General features: G+C 53.6%; 1 protein-coding gene across 1 annotated transcript in view; it reads right to left on the bottom strand.

The window, feature by feature from the left end:
* The window catches only part of GREB1 (growth regulating estrogen receptor binding 1), an 89,055-nt gene extending 78,263 nt beyond the window's left edge, over window positions 1-10,792 (bottom strand). Inside the window, exon 1 of the mRNA XM_079792903.1 lies at window positions 10,759-10,792. The gene's annotated coding sequence lies outside the window, so the exon portion shown is untranslated. The remainder of the gene's footprint in view (window positions 1-10,758) is intronic.
* Window positions 10,793-19,129: the final 8,337 nt, after the last annotated feature.

Genomic DNA, 19,129 nt, shown 5'->3' with positions numbered 1-19,129 from the left:
TGGGTGGGTAGATGGATGGTGGATAAATGGATGGATGAAGGTTTGGATGGGTGGATGGATAGATAGATAGACAGACAGATGGTGGATAAATGGATGGATGGATAGTTTGACAGATAAATGGATGGATGGATGGATGGATGGATGGATGGATGGATGGATAGTTTGACAGATAAATGGATGGATGGATGGATGGATGGATAAATGGATGGATGGATGGAGAATAAATGGATGGTCAGATGGATGGACTGGTAGGTGGTTGGGCAGGTAGATGGATGGATTCAACCAACATCTCTTAAGTACCCACTCTGTGCCAAGCACAGTGCTAGGCATGGGGATACGGAGCTGGAGGGCACCTGCTCTCAGCCTCAGAGGAACTCACGGTCTAGCAGGGCAAAGTGCCAGTCACTGAGTCAGCACAGGGCAAGTGCCATAACGAAGGGGAGGCAGCCACAGGCTCCGCATAGAGGGGGGCTGCACAGACTGGCTCATCAGACTCCCGCGGGTCCCCGGTCCCTGGACTCAGCAGGTGACCGCCCACACCTGAGTGGCATTCCTGTAGCCCCGTGGCATCTCCAGAGTTCATTCCAGCTCTTTCCCTCCAGGGGCCCCCTGCAGTCAGCACCCCGCTCTTCCTAGACAAGCATTGTTGGGGGGGGGGGGGCCCGGAGTGGTTAAGTAGCACCAGCACCGAAGACACAACACTCACAGCAGATAACAGAAATAAGGAGGTGGCCCATGGTGCACGTTAGCAAGGGCGTGTAGTGAGACGGGGGTAGGTTTGGAGTCAGAGTGCCCGACGGGTGAATTCCAAGTTCAACAACGCAGTCGCTAACTGGGAAAGTACCTGTTTTCACTGAGCCCTAGTTCGCCCGAATGTAAACGGGAACATGGGAACAGCCACAAAGAGGAGCATTTGGGTCAAATGAGAACTGCAGGCAAACACGCCTCGCACGGTCTCTGGCCCACGGACATCCCGCCCTCAGTGGCGATCGCTCGCCTCCCAATCCCTGGGGCCTGGGGACACCAGCCACTTCCCATCACCTTCTGTGGGATAAACCCAACTCTCTACCCCCTGGCTCAGGCTCCCGATCAAAAAGATTCCTTTCTCCACCCATCCCCACCCATCCCGACCCATCCCATACTAGTGAACTACTCGTATGCACCCACCTGACAGCCTTGAGAAGACCCGGTGCCCAGAGATCAAGCCCCCGTCACTCACCTCTGCCCTCTCTCAGGGGCCGAGAAGGTGGCCCCCACCTCCACCCGCCCACCACACACACATACATGCACACGCACACACATGCAGAGGGAGGAAGAAGACGGGGCTCTTCCGGCGAATGAATGGAGAACCAGAAAATCTCAACTGCGTTGCAGCCCCTGTGAATGCCTGACCCTCTCGCTTGGTCCCTTGACTCGAGGACGGAGCTGGAGCCAGAGCCCTGGGGGTCCCCACAGCAAAGGAAGATGGGGCGCTGGTCTCTCTCCAGCTGCCACGGAACACGGCGGGCGCCCGTCAGGCGCTTCGGGCCACCGAGCGCAGCGCTGGGGCGCGGAGTGCATCCCCCCTACTCTGCCATCAAGGCCTTAGGGCCTGCTGCGTCCATGGTGCCCACACTTAACGCTCTCTCCCCGCAGTGTTGCAGCGTGGACAGTGAGTTTCACACGGGGGAGAGGGCAGGGGTCAGAGAGCCTCGTGGACAGAGGGAGGGTTCTTAGAAGGCCAGGGCTCCCTCTGCCGGACTTCCCAGGGGGCAGGGTGTGGATAGGGGAGAGGAGGGAGGTCGCCCCATCCCTGGTCCTCAGCACCTCAAATTCTTGCAAGACAACGAGTTGCTTTAGGGAAGGCACCGTGGCGATACCAATCACGGCCGCTGCCCGGGAAAGCGCACAACTGGCGCCCAGTCCCCGGGCTGCATCTGGACCGGAGGCCCCGGGGGCACCCGAGCGGCCGCGCAGGAAGCTCGAGGCCACGGTCCGGCCGCCAGCTCCACCCGCTTTGCCTTCAGGGCTGAGAGGCGGCGGCGCAGAAACATCACGTTTTCAGAGGCAGCCTGAAAAGACTGCGTGGGGAGGCAGCCCGCTGACCTGACCACACCCCACTCCCACCCCACCCCCAAACTGCTGCCCAGCAGCCCGCACACCTCCAGACCCCCCCTCCCAAAGGCGCTCGCCACCCGCCCTGAGCCCACGATGCTCAGGCGGGGCCCGGGTCGGGGCAAACCTCCCCCCACACACAGCCTTGCAGCCCCCACCCACTCATCCTCAGCTCAAGTCCCAGGCCAGGAAGGAACCGTCTGGCGTAAGTGATACCTTTGGAATGTTCCTGTTAGCAGGCCGGTGACTTTACTGACCACGTCTTTAGTTGGCTCAGTAAGAACTCCTGGCAATGCCCTCCCGGTCCCGGGTCTGTCTGTTGCTTCAGCAGAGATTGCCTCGGGCCCCTGCCCTGCGTGGCACCCAGTCCCCACCTGCAGGACCACCTCGGGGACCAGCCAACACGCCTTTTCCTGCCTGAACTCCTTTCTGCCGACCAACCAGGAGCTCCCCACCCGTCAGAACCATCCCCCAGGCGGAGGCTGCGGTCCCCGCTTGGCCACCTGCTCTGCGGCCCCCACGCCTACCTCCCCTGGGCTTCTGGCTCCACCGGGACGGCGTGGCTCTCAGGGCAGGCGGGCCACCTCCTCTCGAGGTGGCAGAGAAGCGTGAAGGCCTGCGCGTCTCTTAAACCCGCATCCTCTCCGGGGCGGGCAGGGCCCCCAAGGTGAGTGGGCGAAGCTCAGGACGCCGGGGAGGCCCCGGCCTCGGAGAGGAGCCTGACCAGGCCCTGGTGGAGCTGCAGGCCCGGGTTCCACCCCCGCAGACCCTCAGCTCCGCGACTTCCTGGGGAACCACTTCCGGGGCGAGGAGGTGACACTCATCCAGAAGATGGGGGACACCGGCCTCCCCCCCCCCCCCCCCCCGCAGGCTGGGCCCGGGCTGGGCGGGGCCAGTGTCGCTTCGAAAGGCTCGCCCTCCAGCGCCACCAGGAGCCTGTGGGCCCCTCTGCACCCCTGGGGTCTGGCTCTTACCTGAGCCTCTCCCCGGAACCACTAGCCGTTCTTTTAACCTCCTGAAGCCCCTCCCATGCATCGGACCAAATGAAACAATAGAGCTTTTTGCAGAAAAAAAAATAAAAATTCTTTACTAACCAGGAAAGTCAACAATACCATTTTGGTTTTTTAAAAAGAAACAGTTGTGCCCTGGCTGGTTTGGCTCAGTGGATGGAGCGTCGGCCTGCGGACTCAAGGGTCCCGGGTTCGATTCCGGTCAAGGGCATGTACCTGGGTTGCGGGCACATCCCCAGTGGGGGGTGTGCAGGAGGCAGCTGATCGATGTTTCTCTCTCATCGGTGTTTCTAACTCTCTATCCCTCTCCCTTCCTCTCTGTAAAAAATCAATAAAATATATTTATTAAATAAAAAAAAAGAAAGAAAGAAACAGTTGTGCCCTGGCCATGTGGCTCAGCTGGTCAGAGTGTGGTCTAGTACACCAGAAGGTTGTGGGTTTGATTTCTGGTCAGGGTACATGACTAGGTTGTGGGTTCGACCCCGTTGGGGCACATACAGGAGGCAACCGATCAATGTTTCTCTCTCACCTTGATGTTTCTCTCTCTCTCTAGCGGTCAATGAAAGCGTGTCCTCGGGTGAGAATTTTTTTAAAAAAGGTTAACAATTCTATATTGTAAAGAAATTGCGTAGAGGATGTAAGATATCAAACTTTGTGTAGTCCAGTTTTTAGAGGAACGGCGTGGATAAAGGTTCCTAGCACACCTACAGGGAAACAGGGTACCAGGGTGATAGTATGTTTTTATAAGTCAAGAAGCACTCCCCCCAAATGCTTCAACGGTTATTTCTAGGTAGAGGAATTACAGTCTTTTGTTTTGAATTTTTCTGTGTTGTATGTTTTCTGCAGTTAACACATATAATGTTTTACCTCGGGGGAAAAAAATGCTTTCTAATCTTTTTTATCAGATAAGTAAATAAATTTTCCCAGGAAGAAAACAGGGGACTGGTGTAAATGGTTAATGCAAATGTTATCGATTGGCTCTTGCCCGGCGTGAATAGCATGATGGGAGTTCTGCTCTCCAGGGTTCCCTGTGGGGAGACCCTGACACAGTCGGGGCAAAGGACAGGGCCAGATAACAGTGTTTGGACACGTCTTTGATGTCCTCAGCCATCAGCCCGGACAGCGCGAGTGGAAACAAAAGCTCGTCCGTCCGGGCAGGCCTGGCCCAGCCGCCTTCAGGCGCCCACCGTTTGGCCCTGCGGGGTTTCCCAGGCTGACCCCTGCACCCACACAGCCTCGGGCCTCATCAGCCTCCCCGCCTGGTCAATGGGCCAGAGCCTCTCCCCACACTCGGCCACTGAGAGAACCTTTATTATTTCTTTTTCAAACCAGCTTTGGGTCTTCCCGGCCCAGCTCAAGTGGGAATGAAGTGTTTACAGGGATTATCTCAGGCTACGGGGATTCCAGGTCAATTTTAACTGTGCTATCTGCTTTTTCTCCAAGACACGTCTTTGTGTAAAACAAAAACCTTTTAAAACAATGACAATGTTAAAAAATGTAAGCCCACCCTTCCAACATCGCGCCGGAGTCCTGTGTGTTCTGTGCACAGCGTTTAGCACGGCCGGCCGGGCGCTGGAAGCCGCGGGGTGGGGGATGGGGCGGGGGCCTCGCAGGGGCTGACAGCTGCCATCAGCCAGAGGTCAGCAGGGCCGCAGCTGTCGGGAGACAAAGTGGGAGCCTGACCAGGTCATGCCTATGCCCACCACAAGGTCAACGCCACCCAAGGTCAGTGTGCCCCAGCTTGACCCGGGCGCCCACTGTCCCCACCCCTGCCTGGAGAGGAAGGCTGCCCAGCTGCCGAGCGGCAGGAAAAGGCCGCAGGAACTCGGCCTCCCACCCCCCAGGCCCCCCGAGCCCTGGCCTGCACCCCCACCTCGCTGCCACCAGGTCCTGACCTTCAGCACCGGCAGCTGAACAGTCTATGGGCCTCCTGGTGCCTAGAATTGGCTATATAGCAACTCCAGTTTACTGTTATTTTTTTTAATCCTCACCCGAGGATATTTTTTCCATTGATTTTTAGAGAGAGTGGAAGAGAAAGGGGAAGACAGAGAGAAATGTTGATGTGAGAGAAACACATCGATTGGTTGTCTCCTGCACGCACCCTGACCAGGGCCCAGGCCAGGGAGGAGCCTGAAACTGAAGTACGTGCCCTTGACCGGAATCGAACCCGGGACCCTTGGGTCTGGAGGCCGACGCTCTGTCCACTGAGCCAAACCGGCTAGGGCTTAGGCACGTTTATGGCCCAATGTATTTGACTCACACGCATGAGCTCCTTCTTTGACCCTTGTTAATAAAAAGCACCAATTCTTAAAATCTTCTAAGAAATCAACGCAAAAGCAATTCGATGGAGGGAGGGTCGCCTTCTTGGTGCTGGAACAATTGAACACCCACAGGCAAAGAAATGGACCGTGACTTAAATTTTACACTTTATACAAAAGTCAACTCCAAATGGATCCCAGACTCAAACGCAGAGCATAACACTATAGAACTTTCCAGAAAGGACACACACAGTGGAAAATGTTCGCCATCTAGGTGCTCCGTGCTTTGTTCACCAGGCATCCGAGTGGGGACAGGGCTGGGGAAGGCTCGCGGCTGCCCTTGCCCTTGTGTCCTGGGAGAAACCCCTGGGAACTGGCCAGCTTCATACAACATTAACGGAGATTAGCAGGGAGCACCCAAGAGCCTGGTCTGAGCCTGTTCCACGTAAATGACCTCAGATAAATATAAGCCGAGGGGTTAAAAATCCCAACGAGGCCCTGGCCGGTTCCACTCAGTGGATAGAGCGTCGGCCTGCAGACCAAAGGGTCTCGGGTTCGATTCCAGTCAAGAACGCATACCTTGGTTGCAGGCTCCTCCCGGGCCGGGGCCCTGGTCAGGGCTCGTGCAGGAGGCAACCAATCAATATGTTTCTCTCTGTCTTTCTCTCTCTCTTCCACTCTCCCTAAAAATCAATGGGAAAATATCCTCGGGTGAAGATTAACAAAAATAAAAATAAAAATCCCAATGAGGCTTTTTTTTTTTTAGTTTATTTTTTTTAAGTTCATCTTTTTTTTTTTAATATATATTTTATTGATTACAGAGAGGAAGGGAGAGGGAGAGAGAGATAGAAACATCAATGATGAGAGAGAATCATTGACTGGCTGCCTCCTGCACACCCCCTACTGGGGATCGAGCCCACAACCCAGGTACGTGCCCTTGACTGGAATCGAACCAGGGACCTTTCAGTCCGCAGGCCGACGCTCTATCCACTGAGCCAAGCCGGCTAGGGCCCAACAAGGCATTTCTGTTCCCTTCCACGGTGACCAAATCGTTGACAGAAGACCCCGATGGCGACACTAGTCCCAACCCAAGATGGGCTTTGCTCATCTGTGAAACGGGGCCACCGTTCCGTGCTCCCCAGGGCCCCTGTGAAAAGCAGAGGGCAGGCTGCACCGAGCACAGAGGCACAGGAAAGACAACCTTCCTGCGGGGAAGGCCCCAGCCGCGGTGGCTGTCATCATTCCTACGCGCGATCGCTTGGACCTGAAAACAGTGGAACGAAAGGCGGGCGTGAAGCCACGGAAAACGCACCAGGTTGCGCGCCTCGCTTTATTCTCCTCCTGCATTTCCTTCCGCACTTTCCCCCGGAGTCTGAGGCATGGCTCGGCGCGAAACAGATGCTTTTCTTGGGCAGATACAAAACTAGCTGACCTCTTGGCTCAGAGTCTCCTCCATTTGGAGTCAAGACCTCAAAATAGAACCCTTAATTGTCCTCTAATGGTTTCCACCAGCGTGAGGCGTGGCTCTCTAGCCAGAGTTCTGTCCGTTCCCTAAAGAACAAAAGCTCATTTATTCATCCCTCAGATATTTACTGAGCACATACTATGGGCCAGCCCTTGTGCTGGGTGGGTGGGAGGGGAGGCCCAATGGTGAACACAGGCCCTCGATCCCTCCAGCCCCTGCCATGCACCAAGGGCACATCAGACCTCCAAGGAATAAACATGTAGTTACAACTGCGGCGTGTCACACGAAGTGTTCTCAACCGACCTCTCCAATGAACATTCCCTCTCCATATCCCTCCCTATTCAGAAATAGTTTATCGCACAATTTCTCTCCACAAATCTTCTTCCAGCCACCCCCACCCCACCCCCAACAGCTGTCAGTCTGTTCTCTGTATCTACGAATCTGTTTCTGTCTTGTTTGTTTATTTTGTTCTTTAGATTCCAAGTATAAGTGAAATCATATGGCATTTGTCATTCTCTGTCTGACTTACACTGAGTGGCCAGATTATGATGATCTCTGAACACATAATAATCCGGCCACTCCGTGTATTTGTATCTCCAATGGGTACCAAAACTATTCTAGACTTTTGCTGGAGATCAACCATCTATTTGCCCTGAGCTTTCTACCAGCCAGTGCAAAGGAGGAAAACTGATCAGGTGCACGATTTATAGTATCTTTGATATCAAATAAATGAGGTACTCAAGAGAAGCACACTGAGTGGCCAGATGATTATGCGTTCAGAGGTCATCATAATCTGGCCGCTCAGTGTATTGCACTTAGCTTCATACCCTCTAGTCCATCCACGCTGTGACAAATGGTAAGATCTGTTTGAGTCAAGAACATGTAACTAGTCATCAGGGTTCCTGATCGACCAAAGATCCCAGTCACTCCGCAGTTAATACCAGCCTGCACGCAGGGAAGAAGTCTGCCATGGATCAAGACTTACAGACCGGGTGCTGGGTAAACGCACAATTTCCAGCAGGCTTTCGTTTCTGGGTTTGTTTTAAGAGTCTACAGACCTCCTGGCTACCCTCACAGGTCAGTGGTTGTCAAGCTCCTCAGAGGTACCTGGAGGACGGGTTCAACGGCAGAGCCCTGGCCCTCCCGCCCCGCAAGCTGCTGAGCCGGGCTGGAAGGAGCCTGAGGATCTGCACTGTGTACAAGTTCCCTGGTGATGCCGACAGGTAGACCTAGACTGACAGGTAGACCTCCTGCTTGGACAAAGTTCCAGATAATTCTAATCGCTTACCTAGGCCACCCTCTCAGGTGCACAGATAACCTGCGCCCAGAGGTGAGAACCTAGCCTCTCAAGGTCAAAACGCAGGCGTGAGGCAGGTTCCCTCACTCACTCTGCGGTCACACAGCCTCCAGGCAAACCCACCTCCTGCTGAGCCCCCCCCCAAGACACGCCCTTCTCATCGATTCCGAGGTCAACTCACGGTCAAAAACTAAGGGGTATGGAATACTATGCCTTGAATTTACGAAGAAACCCAGTCGAGCTGCAGCGTGGAGAGGCAGAAGTTCGAAGAAACAAAAACTGACAAAACGCTGACAATTTCTGAAGCTGAGGGACGATGGCAAAGAAGTTCGTTATGATATTTTTCTACTTTGGTAGATGTTCCCACAGTTTTCCATATTAAATTAGTAGGAACCTGTTGGGTCACGTTTGTCATGCGAGTCTCTGAGAGGACTGGGCTTTCCCACACAGTCCTGGAAAAAGGCTGCCCCACCCCAAAAAAAGAAGATTTTAAACATCTGTGACGTGCCAAGCCTCGGCTGGGCACTAGTGGAATTCAGACAAAATTAAGGCACCAATTTCTGTCCTCAAGAAGCCCACAATTTGGCGGGGTAAAGAACACCCTGGATTCTCTAATTCAAATACCGAATCCTCCAACCGGACAGAGTTTTCTTTAAAGGGGGGTTTCTAGCGTCCAGTAACGTGGTAATACGAGAGTGGACATCTACCGTGCCAGAGGCCAGTACATCGCTTACGAAATGAAAGAGTGACCAGCTTCATACTAAGCACGAATTTTTTGGACAGATTATAAACTCTCCTATTAAAAAAAAAAGGGAGCATTATCTCAATTCATTGAGGTTCTGCTTCCCGGCATATGTCGACAGTTTGGCTCCAATAAACTCACTAAAATTCTTTAAAAAAAAAAAAAAAAGGGCACAACAAAAATTCAGATATTTAACGTGTCGCTGCAAAGTACCCACCCAGTAGAAGATTACAGGTGTTGGTCCAACCGGCTATTTTCATCAACTAAGACCGTTTCCAGCCACAAATACGTCGCCTAAAAACCACCTGCAATAACAAGAAGGCCAGGATGGCATTTCGGCTTACCCCGCGCTTACTTCTTACTCCATGAAGAAGACTGGTGCTGGCGGGAACAGCACAAGCCCTCGTCCCCGGCGGTGCGGGACAGAAAACACCCCGTTTCACACCGTCCACGCGAGGTAACCGGGATTTTCGGCATGAAAGGACCCGCAGGTACGTCTCCTCGCCGGTGGTGGTTTGTTTCGTTGTTTCACTTTTGAAATTTCGTTTTTGTTTCCTAGAAACAAACTTTTCTGGAAAAGCCGGAGAAACGGTCCTCGGGAAGCAATAGCTGGGCGAGCAAGAACCCTTCAAAGCTGCCCGGAGATTTAAGACGTTCTAAGAAGCTAGTTAGCGCCAACTCTACTTTACACAGAGCTTGACACTCCAGAGTGAAATTAAAAAAAAAAAAAAAATAGAGGTGGGATTTGAATTGGCCTTTAAAACTTCCAAAACCTTTTTCCTACAAAGTGGTGCTCACCGGGCGACATTATCACAACATTTCTATCGGGTGTCCTCCCCGCAAAGGTATACACACTTTACAGCTGACAGCTGGATGGATGGTTCTTGCTTCTCAGATTTAACCCCTTGGAATTAATCATTATTCAAAGTGTGTATACATTTGGGGGGACACCTGGATAAGATGAAGCTCAGGGCCCTCCTCCTCCCAGTATTAAAAACGCACAAATCAGAATGATCTCACTGGGAACACAAGTTTTTACTCAAGTTCAATGCACACATCTCTTGTTTCACAGAGATGCCAAGAAACCTCTCAAGCTCCGCAGCGCACTGACCTTCCCGATAAAAGTTTACCAAAGGGAAGTGTCAGCGTGCAAACCAGCAGCTCCTCTCCGCGGGTCCCCAGAACCCGGCTGACAGCCCCAGGGCCCAGCATCCGCCGGGAACCCGGCGCCCGGCGGCCACGCGCACACGCGCGCTCCCTCCAGGGCTTCAGGGAAGAGCCTTTGTTCCCAGGACCCAACCCTGGGGTGCAGCGTCTCAGCTCCCGCCGCCCTGCGGCCGCCGGTCCAAAGGAAGGCGCCCCTCCAAGGCGGTCCCCGGGGCAGAAGCCCACGTCCTCCCGGGCCCCAAATGCCAGGAGATGGAGCTGCCACCTCCTGCTGCAGGACACACAGAGGCGCACGCGTGCACGCGCACCCTCCAAACAGGGATCACTGCTGTCATTGTCATTGTTGTTAGCGCTCACCAATGGAGCGCCGCTCCCCATGTGCCAAGCGCTCCTCTCTCCCCCTCTCTCTCTTTCTCTCTCCCTCTCCTTCCTCACGCGCGCGCACACGCACACTCACGCGCGCACACACTCACACGCACGAGGCAGCAACACCCAGGTCCGCAGGGCATCCACGGGGCTGAACCCTGAAACTTGCGCGCCTCCCTCACGGGTCCGGCCCGGGAAGTGCTCACGTCCCGCGCGCCCCGCGTTCGGGCTCCTCGGTCCGGCGGGCTGGGCAGGGCGAGCCCCCCCGCCCCCGGCCCCGCTCCGGAGCCGGCCGCCCAGCGCGCCCAGCGCCCCCGGAGCAGCCCCGCGCCCCCGCCCGCCGGCGGCCCCGCACCTACCTGGGCCCTTTGTCCGAGCGCCCTGCCCGCTGCGTGCGCCCCGCGCCGTCGGAGGGGGAGGCCCGCCCAGCCTCGCCGCCCGCACACCCCGGCTCCAGGCTCGGCCGAGGGGGGCGCCCGGCAAACCCGGATCTGCGGAGCGCGCCCGCGCCAGGAACCGACCCCTGACACCGCCGCCCCGAAGTCCGCCTCTCCGGGTCTTCGGGATGGCCGCGGAGGAGGGGCGGGGGGCTCCGCGCGGAGGAGGGGCGGGGGGCTCGGCCGCCCCGGACCAGCGTTGGGGACCGATCTGGGTGGTGGCGGCGGCGCGGGCCCGGGACCCGGGCGGGGGACGGGCGAAGGAGGCGGGGGGGCCGAGGGCGGGCGAAGGAGCCGAGCCCCCACGCCCTCTCCCTGGGGTGGCGCCCCAGGGTGACCCTGTCCCGCGCTGGCCCCACCCCGTCCCCGGGTCTCCGCGCCCCAGCCAAGGCCGGTCTGCGGTCAGCCGGCGGCCCCCTGGCGCTGTCCGTGCGCCCACCTCGAGGAAATGCCCAACTCCGGACCCGAGGTGCCAGGTGTCCTTTCCTTCCCGTTCTGCGCGAAGGGCCCCTCTCCCGCCCCCTCCCCCAGGGCCCCGTACCCCACCCCACCCCGGGGCCTCGTGCCACCCCCGTGCACACCCCCCAGACGTTCCCGCGGGGCGCAGCTGGGAGCCCCTCCAGCCGCAGGGACTCAGCGGCGGAGGGAGTGTGGGCAGAAGTTGGAAGAACCTCGGAGAACAGGGGTCATTTTGCCGTTGGGACCCAGACGCCCAGAGGGGACACGCAGGTCTGGGAGGCACCGGAGAGGAGCCCACGCCAGGGGTCCCGGCCGCCCGCCGTGCTGGGCGCCCCGCAGGACCCCGGCAGCCCGCGCCCACGCCCTCCCGGCTGAGGACCGGCTCCAAGGCGCGGGCTGGGGAACCGGGTCCCCAACTGCCCAGGTCCGGGAGCGGCCCGCAAAGGAGCCTGCGTGAGGCTGGCAGAGGAGGAGGAAGATTCTGGAAACACGGGCACCTGGGTATGGGACCCAGGAAGGAAGGAAGGAAGGAAGGAAGGAAGGAAGGAAGGAAGGAAGGAAGGAAGGAAGGAAGGAAGGAAGGAAGGAAGGAACGAACAACCTCAAAGAAGGGTTTGCAGACCTCGCTGGCGCCTGGTGCTGAGGTGGTCCGAGCCATGAGCACGGGCAGCAGTAAAACTCAGAAATGTCTGTCTGTCTTTCTCTAAGGAAAGCCCCGTGGTGGTTTCAGGAACCTGCAGGAGGTGCAGAACTAGTCAACCTGTCCGCTCGCAGCCACTCCCTCCCACGACCCCCGGGTGGCCACGGACCTAACAGTGTCCTTGCAGACGGGGAGACAGTCAAGGTTGAATGAGGGGAATGAGGGTATAGCCCCCGGCAAGGGCCAACGCACAAGTCCTCGGGGCAAATAGTGCCCGAAGGAACCTCTGCATGTCTCCCGTGCTACGATTGGCAACACCAGCATTTTCCTTTTCTTCTAATGAAATACTCCAAACACACCTAAGCAGGGAGAGGCACAGCATGCGCCCATGTGTGCCCCAGAACCAGCCAGTCCTGACACGCAGCCATGCTTGCTTGAGATGTTCGTGTAAGAAATAAATCGCAATACAGTCATGGTCCCTGGACAGACCTCCCTGATCCCAATTCTTTGCCCCCCCCCCCCCCCGCCGGCCCCCACAGTATTCTTCCAAAACATCCCATCCATGTTTTGATGCCATTACTACGTAACGTGTTCATAAACTACGTACAGCATTGTCACCAGCTTGACAACTTTCTGTGTGTTATCATCCTCTGTGTTTTGTTCTGTAACCAGTCCTTTTGTTTCGCTCAGTACAATGTGAGATCCATCCAATCGTACACTTAGCTCCCCTTGATTCACTCTCACTGCCAACTAGCATTCCAATTGGGTGAATATGGCCCGATGTCTAGGTACATTCGTCTGATGGACCCTTGAGTTGATCCAGTTTCTCATGGTGACAAACATGACTACAGCGAACACTCTTGAAACTGCACTCGTGTTTCTAGGGCATAGCCCATTTTTTTTCCAGCAGCTCCTGTGAACACATGTAGAGGGTAGCTATGTTGAGTTAACATTCACTCATCTGTTCGTTCTGTGGATTAAGTTCGTGCAACTGCTATACCAGTATTCACTGTAAGAAATGCTCTTACCCCCCCCCCTCACATTTTGACAGCTGACATTTTATCAAATTATAAAATTCTACGGAACATGGGTTATTTCTTTCCTTGAAACCAACACTAAAAAGGAAGTCACTGTTAATAAAGACAAAAATATAATTGTGCTCAACCTAAGAGTCAAAGTGAGTATAATGTTACTACTAGGGAAACAATTCTAGGAAGATGCTCTCTACCTTAGCTACTTAATACCATGGCTTTTGGGAAGTCATTTGATTCTGTTTTTTTAATATCTATAATAAATCTGAGAAATGAATGGACTCCTACCAATTAAGAATTAACTAGATAAGAAATGAGATTCAACTTCTAAAAGTTGTGTATTTTTTCCTGCTTAATGAATCATCCTTTTGCTTCTAGCCATTGATTTAAGCATGAGCACACATATATAATGATTAGATTTGCCTTTCCTGCACTGAATCTGACCCACTAATTTTGTCTTTTGTTAAAGACTTTTTTATTTATTTATTTTAATATATTTGATTGATTTTTTTACAGAGAGGAAGGGAGAGGGATAGAGAGTTAGAAACATCGATGAAAGAGAAGATGAAAGAGAAACATCGATTAGCTGCCTCCTGCACACCCCCTACTGGGGATGTGCCCGCAACCAAGGTACGTGCCCCCAACCGGAATCGAACCTGGGACCTTTCAGTCCGCAGGCCGACGCTCTATCCACTGAGCCAAACCAGGTAGGGCTTATTTATTTATTTTCATTGGTTTCAGAGAGGAAGGGAGAGGGAGAGAGATAGACACATCAATGATGAGAGAGAATCATTGATCGGCTGCCTCCTCCACACCCCCTACTGGGGATCAAGCCCACACCCTGGCATGTGCCTTTGACCAGAATCGAACCCGGGATGCTCTATCAACCGTGCCAAACCAGCGAGGGCTTATTTTATGTCTCGATTGAACTTGAACCAAAACTTGAAAAAGTAACTTCAAGGTATGTGCTTAAATGAGGAAAATCAACCTAGTTTAAATGTTGACGGGAATGGGAGCAAACTGGACGTAGCAGGTGCTGTCGCTCTCCACCCACTCGTGCAGGACCCAGGGCTCCCGAAGGGGCCTCGGGGCAGGCAGGCGATCGGACATGGCTCCTGGGCGCGTCTGTGTCTTTGACCGGCATGATTCTAAAGACTCACACACATGCCCTTGTCCTCATACACGTTTCCCCTTTCCGTGTCTATGTGTGTGCTTCACACATGTATTCCTTCCAGTGGTCGGCAAACTCATTAGTCAACAGAGCCAAATATCAACAGGACAACGATTGAAATTTCCTTTGAGAGCCACATTTTTTAAACTTAAACTTCTTCTAACGCCACTTCTTCAAAATAGACTCGCCCAGGCCGTGGTATTTTGTGGAAGAGCCACACTCAAGGGGCCAAAGAGCCGCATGTGGCTCGCGAGCCGCAGTTTGCCGACCACGGCCTTACACATATATCTGCTTCCTTAATTGCAGACAGCACACATGCTTAAACACCCATATGGCTTTACACACATACTTTGTCACACCGACATTTCTCCCCTTCACACATACATGCCCCCTGCACCCATGTTTCTGTTTCTGGCAGGCACAACTCTACTCCTACTGTTTTCTTCGTAACATGCACGCGTTTTTCACACGACTACACCCAGACACAAACTCCTCTCCCACGTTTGCATATGTATGTATGTTTGCTTTACCCATCACACATGTACCTACATGTGCACAGTCTCCTTCCTTTCGTTCTGGGGCACAGACCGTGTCCTCTGGCAGTCACATGCATCACAACCACCCACGTAACACGCCCCGGGGTGGCCTGGGATGAAGTCTTGAGGAGCTGCTTAAGTCATCCCCAAAGGTGAGCGGGTGGGTGTATTAGCTTGTTCCGGCTGCTGTAATAAAGAACCACAAACTGGGTGGCCAGAACAACAGACTTTTATTGTCTCTGAGGTCTGCAGGCTAGGAGCCCCCAACCCAAAGGTCAGCAGGATGGGGTCCACCTATGGGCACGAGGGAAGGTCTGTCCAGGCTTCTTTCTTCCCTTGAGTGGTAGGCGCTGTCTCCTCCCCGTGTCGCTCCCCATCGCCTTCCCTCTGCGCACCTGTGTCCAAGTTTCCTCTTCTTAGGAGCATACCAGTTGCACTGGCCCCGAGCCCAAGCTCAGGCCTCGCAGCAGCAGCATCTAGGCTTGTTGCTGCACGTGGTGTAGACTAGACACCCAACTCCACCTTGATCAATAGCAACTCCGTGGCTAACGATGCAGGGATTCCTCTGACTGCACCCCCTCTGCACCCGATCCACCTCCACTCTACCAGGAATACTGGCCACCCCAAATCCAGCTGCTCTATTTGATCAAGACCTCCCTGAAGTGAAACTGCTCCACCTGGTGGGCAGTCAAGGCACTATCACTTCAGCCAATGAGAGACCAGCTTGTACCAGCCCTGCTAATGCCACCTTGGCGGGTATCAAATCCTGGAGTAGATAAACAAGGGCAGGAGCCAGAGGGCAAAACAAATTTAGTGCAACAGGTAGATTTCATGGGGGTAATTCACGGGAGGTAAACATATAAATCAAACATTCAACAATCAACAGGGCAGGAGCGAACAAACTAAATTCTGCTTGTATAGAATTCAAGTGGACTGAATGTGAGAATTCAACTTTGGTGGAACTCTTTAAAAATATAGTGGATAGAGAGGATAAATGGTGATGGAAAAATAAAACAAACCTTATATATATTCTATATATGTTTATATAGTGGCAACATAGTCACACCCTGACTGTTTAGCACTGCCCCCACCCCAACCATAAAAGATGGAAGGTAGATAAAAGTTTGATTGGGAAGGTGCTCTGTTCATATTAATTATGTGTACAGAAATAAATCCCCAGTATTTTCCCAAAACATCCCATCCATGTTTCTATGCTGAAAGATGGGGATGAGATGGGGGACTTTTCAATGTTTATGTAAATGTATCTATTCAAAAAAAATGAATTAAAATGCTTTTGTTTGTAACCTTTTTTTTTGACCAAAATTTCACAAAGGTCTAAAAACATTAAATTTTTTAAAAGTCTAAGCCTGAAACCAATGTGATTCTTGTCTAATACTTGCCACTTCCTTTTCTTTTAGGAGAGGGTGTGACAGTTTAACTTCACATTTAAGTAAACAATATGTTTAACTAGCTAACAAAACAGAAGATTTCAAGTTTGCTGACTACTTCTTTTTTTCCCCCAACACAATTCAAATGAATTTTAATCATACCCCTACACACAGAAAATACAAAAGAACATATTCAAACGGCTCACCTGAATTATTACCCATGGAGCTTTGCTGTGATAAAATCTTTAACAAATTAAACTCGAGCCCTGCGGATCTGTGTGGTCAAGCATCGGACGCTCTGAGCGCAAGTTTTCCGAAGTGTGTCCCCTATCAACTAAACTCCTGGGAATTCCCAATGCTGGCTCTATAACACCCTTCCTCCAGGTAGAACGACTTTAAACCTACCGTATTTAAAACAAACAAACAAACAAACAAACAAAAAAACAACTAAGAAAAATGAATATCACCCAGCCTAAAATTCAAACAGAAGGAAAGATAGACGTTGCTAAACTTAGCAGTCATTTGATAACGCTGAATCCAAACAGAATCCATTGCAGGGTACGCTTAGCAGCCTTGGTACAAAATGTTGCCTTTTTATCTGGTGTTGTCGGGTTCTGCCCTAGACGTCACACTGCAAGGTTAGCCGTAGTAGAGATGTTCTTTATTTTCGAATTCTGTTTTGTTATTTATAACGTCACATAGCTATTGACGATGACATCTTATTAAGGACATCCATCCAGGGGCTTAGCAGACCCCACGGGGAGGAGGCTGGGGGATAAAGCCGGGAGTTTGCTAGAGGAAACATCAAAGGAAGAATGTTCTGGGCAAAGAAAACAACCTGTGAGAAGACTGCAGTGAAGCAAAGATTTTAAGGGATTGAAGGAAGATGTGTGTGACTGGACCAGGGAGAAGGACCTGACCCATGTCCCCTGAGAAGGTGGCCAGGGGCTCCTGATGGCTGGGGACTCAACCCCTGACCTCCAGAAGTGTGAGGGGGCGGCAGGCAGGCAGGCAAGTGACCAGTGTGCAGGGGGGTAGACTGCAAAGCACCGGACAGATTTTACTCGTAAGCAGAGGAGTAGTGAGGTCACGTCTGTGCTTCAGAGTTACCCAAGCCCTAGCCGGTTTTGCTCAGTGGTCAGAGCGTCGGCCCACAGATCGAAGGGTCTCAGGTTCGATTCCTGGTCAAAGGCACGGACTTCGGTTGTAGATTCGATCCCCAGCCCCGGTCAGGGCGCCTGCGGAAGGCAACCAATTGATGTGTCTCTCTCACCTCTCTCTCTCTCTCTCTCTCTCTCTCTCTCTCTTTCCCTCCCTCCCTCCCTCCCTCCCTCCCTCCCTCCTCCCTCCCTTCCACTCTCTCTAAAAATCAATGGAAAAAATATCCTTAGGTGAGGATTAAAAAAAAAAACCCCAAAGTGACCCAAATGTTTCCTTTGACAGTGACAGTGGAGAGTCCGGACAGTGACGGTGGAGATGCAGGAAGGAAGGAATTAGGAAGCAGCCCCGGGGACAATGGGCACCGGTGGCGGGGGGGGGGGGGCTGAAAGCCCCTCTGGAAATGGAGCCGACAGCCTTTGTGGCGTGGCATTGGGGTTCACTGAGGCGGACACGGCAGCCTCCCGCAGGCCGTGGGGGACAGCTTGCCCGGGGTTTGCCCTGGCGGCGCCTGTGGCTGCAGGAGCACTTTGTGTGTGTGTGTGTGTGTGTGTGTGTGTGTGTGTGTGTGTGTGTGTTTGTGTGTGTGTTTGTTTCATCCCAAGCAGGAGGCGAATCTTGCTGCCACGTGGAGAGCCTGGGTCCGTGCGCCTGGACCAACGAAAACTTCCTGGCGAGCATCCTCCCCCAGCTCCCGGGAAAGCTGGCCGGGCTCTGAACAAAACCTCGGAACAAAGGGTTGACTGCCCTGCTTCGTTCCCTTTGATGTCATTTTACAACCATTTGCAGTCACCGGAGCTTTGAGACGTGGGTGGAAAACAGCCCCCGTGAAATCGTGCCGCTCCCGCCACCGTGGAAGATGGACGGTACACCAGACTGGACGGTACACCAGACTGGACGGTACACCAGACGGGACGTGCCTTGTCTCTAGCACACGCATGTGCGTGTTCACAAACACAGACCCCGGGTCCAGGAGGTGAAGACACTGGCCAGTGTGGACGCAGGCCTGGCTCCGGCGGGGTTTATCCCTTCCTTTATCCATGCCCCCTCCGCTTTCAGCATCCTCCCTCTCTCCAACACTCCTCTCCCGCTAGTGTTTGTCCTCTGAATTTCATAAAAAGTGTGCTGATCCGGCCCTAACTGGTGTGGCTCAGTGGATAGAGCATCAGCCTGTGGGCTGAAGGGTCCCAGGTTCCATTCTGGTCAAGGGCACACGCCCCGGGGTGCGGGCTCGATCCCCAGTGGGGGGCGTGCAGGAGGCAGCCGATCAATGATTCTCTCTCATCATGGATGTTTCTCTCTCTCTCCCTCTCCCTTCCTCTCTGAAATCAATACAAATATATGTGTTTGTGTGTTTTTTTAAGTGTACCGATCCGGCAAGGAAAAGACCGTCTTTTCTATCTGAGGCGAGTCACCTCCCTCCCTTCTGGGTTAGACTAAATGGCCTCCAGCACCTCTTCCTGCCCCCCGTTCCCTGACCCAGACAGCTCCCCACAGAAAGCGAATGGGGAGAGTCCTGCTGTCACCCTTCTCCCCGGCCATCTTCCACGCACTTCTTCCTCCCGCTCCCGTGGGAGGGTGTGTGTGCTGCAGCCACTGTGAGACAGCCACGGGCCAGCAGGTGATGAATGTCCAGTGTGACCCCTCAATCGTACGTTCCCCAAGTCAGCCTCCTCAGCTGTCCCCCGTCCATACCACCCTCACCGTATACGTATTTGCTGAGCGCCTGCTTGGGCTCCCAAATCTTGCACTCTACCATGCCCCTTCCTCTGAGCAGGTGGCCGAGGCTTTACAGGGCGTGAACTCACTCAACTTCCTGCCAAGTCACAGGTACTGTAAGTGCCCTGACTCCCCACCCCCATCCTGACCCACACCCCACTTTCACTCACCCGACCCCATTTCTGGCTGCA

Source organism: Cnephaeus nilssonii (assembly GCF_951640355.1).
Source record: "Cnephaeus nilssonii genome assembly, chromosome: 15".
In the NCBI taxonomy this organism is placed as follows: domain Eukaryota; kingdom Metazoa; phylum Chordata; class Mammalia; order Chiroptera; family Vespertilionidae; genus Cnephaeus; species Cnephaeus nilssonii.
Note: the sequence above shows the minus strand (reverse complement) of the source record. Positions and strands in the feature narration are given on the sequence as shown.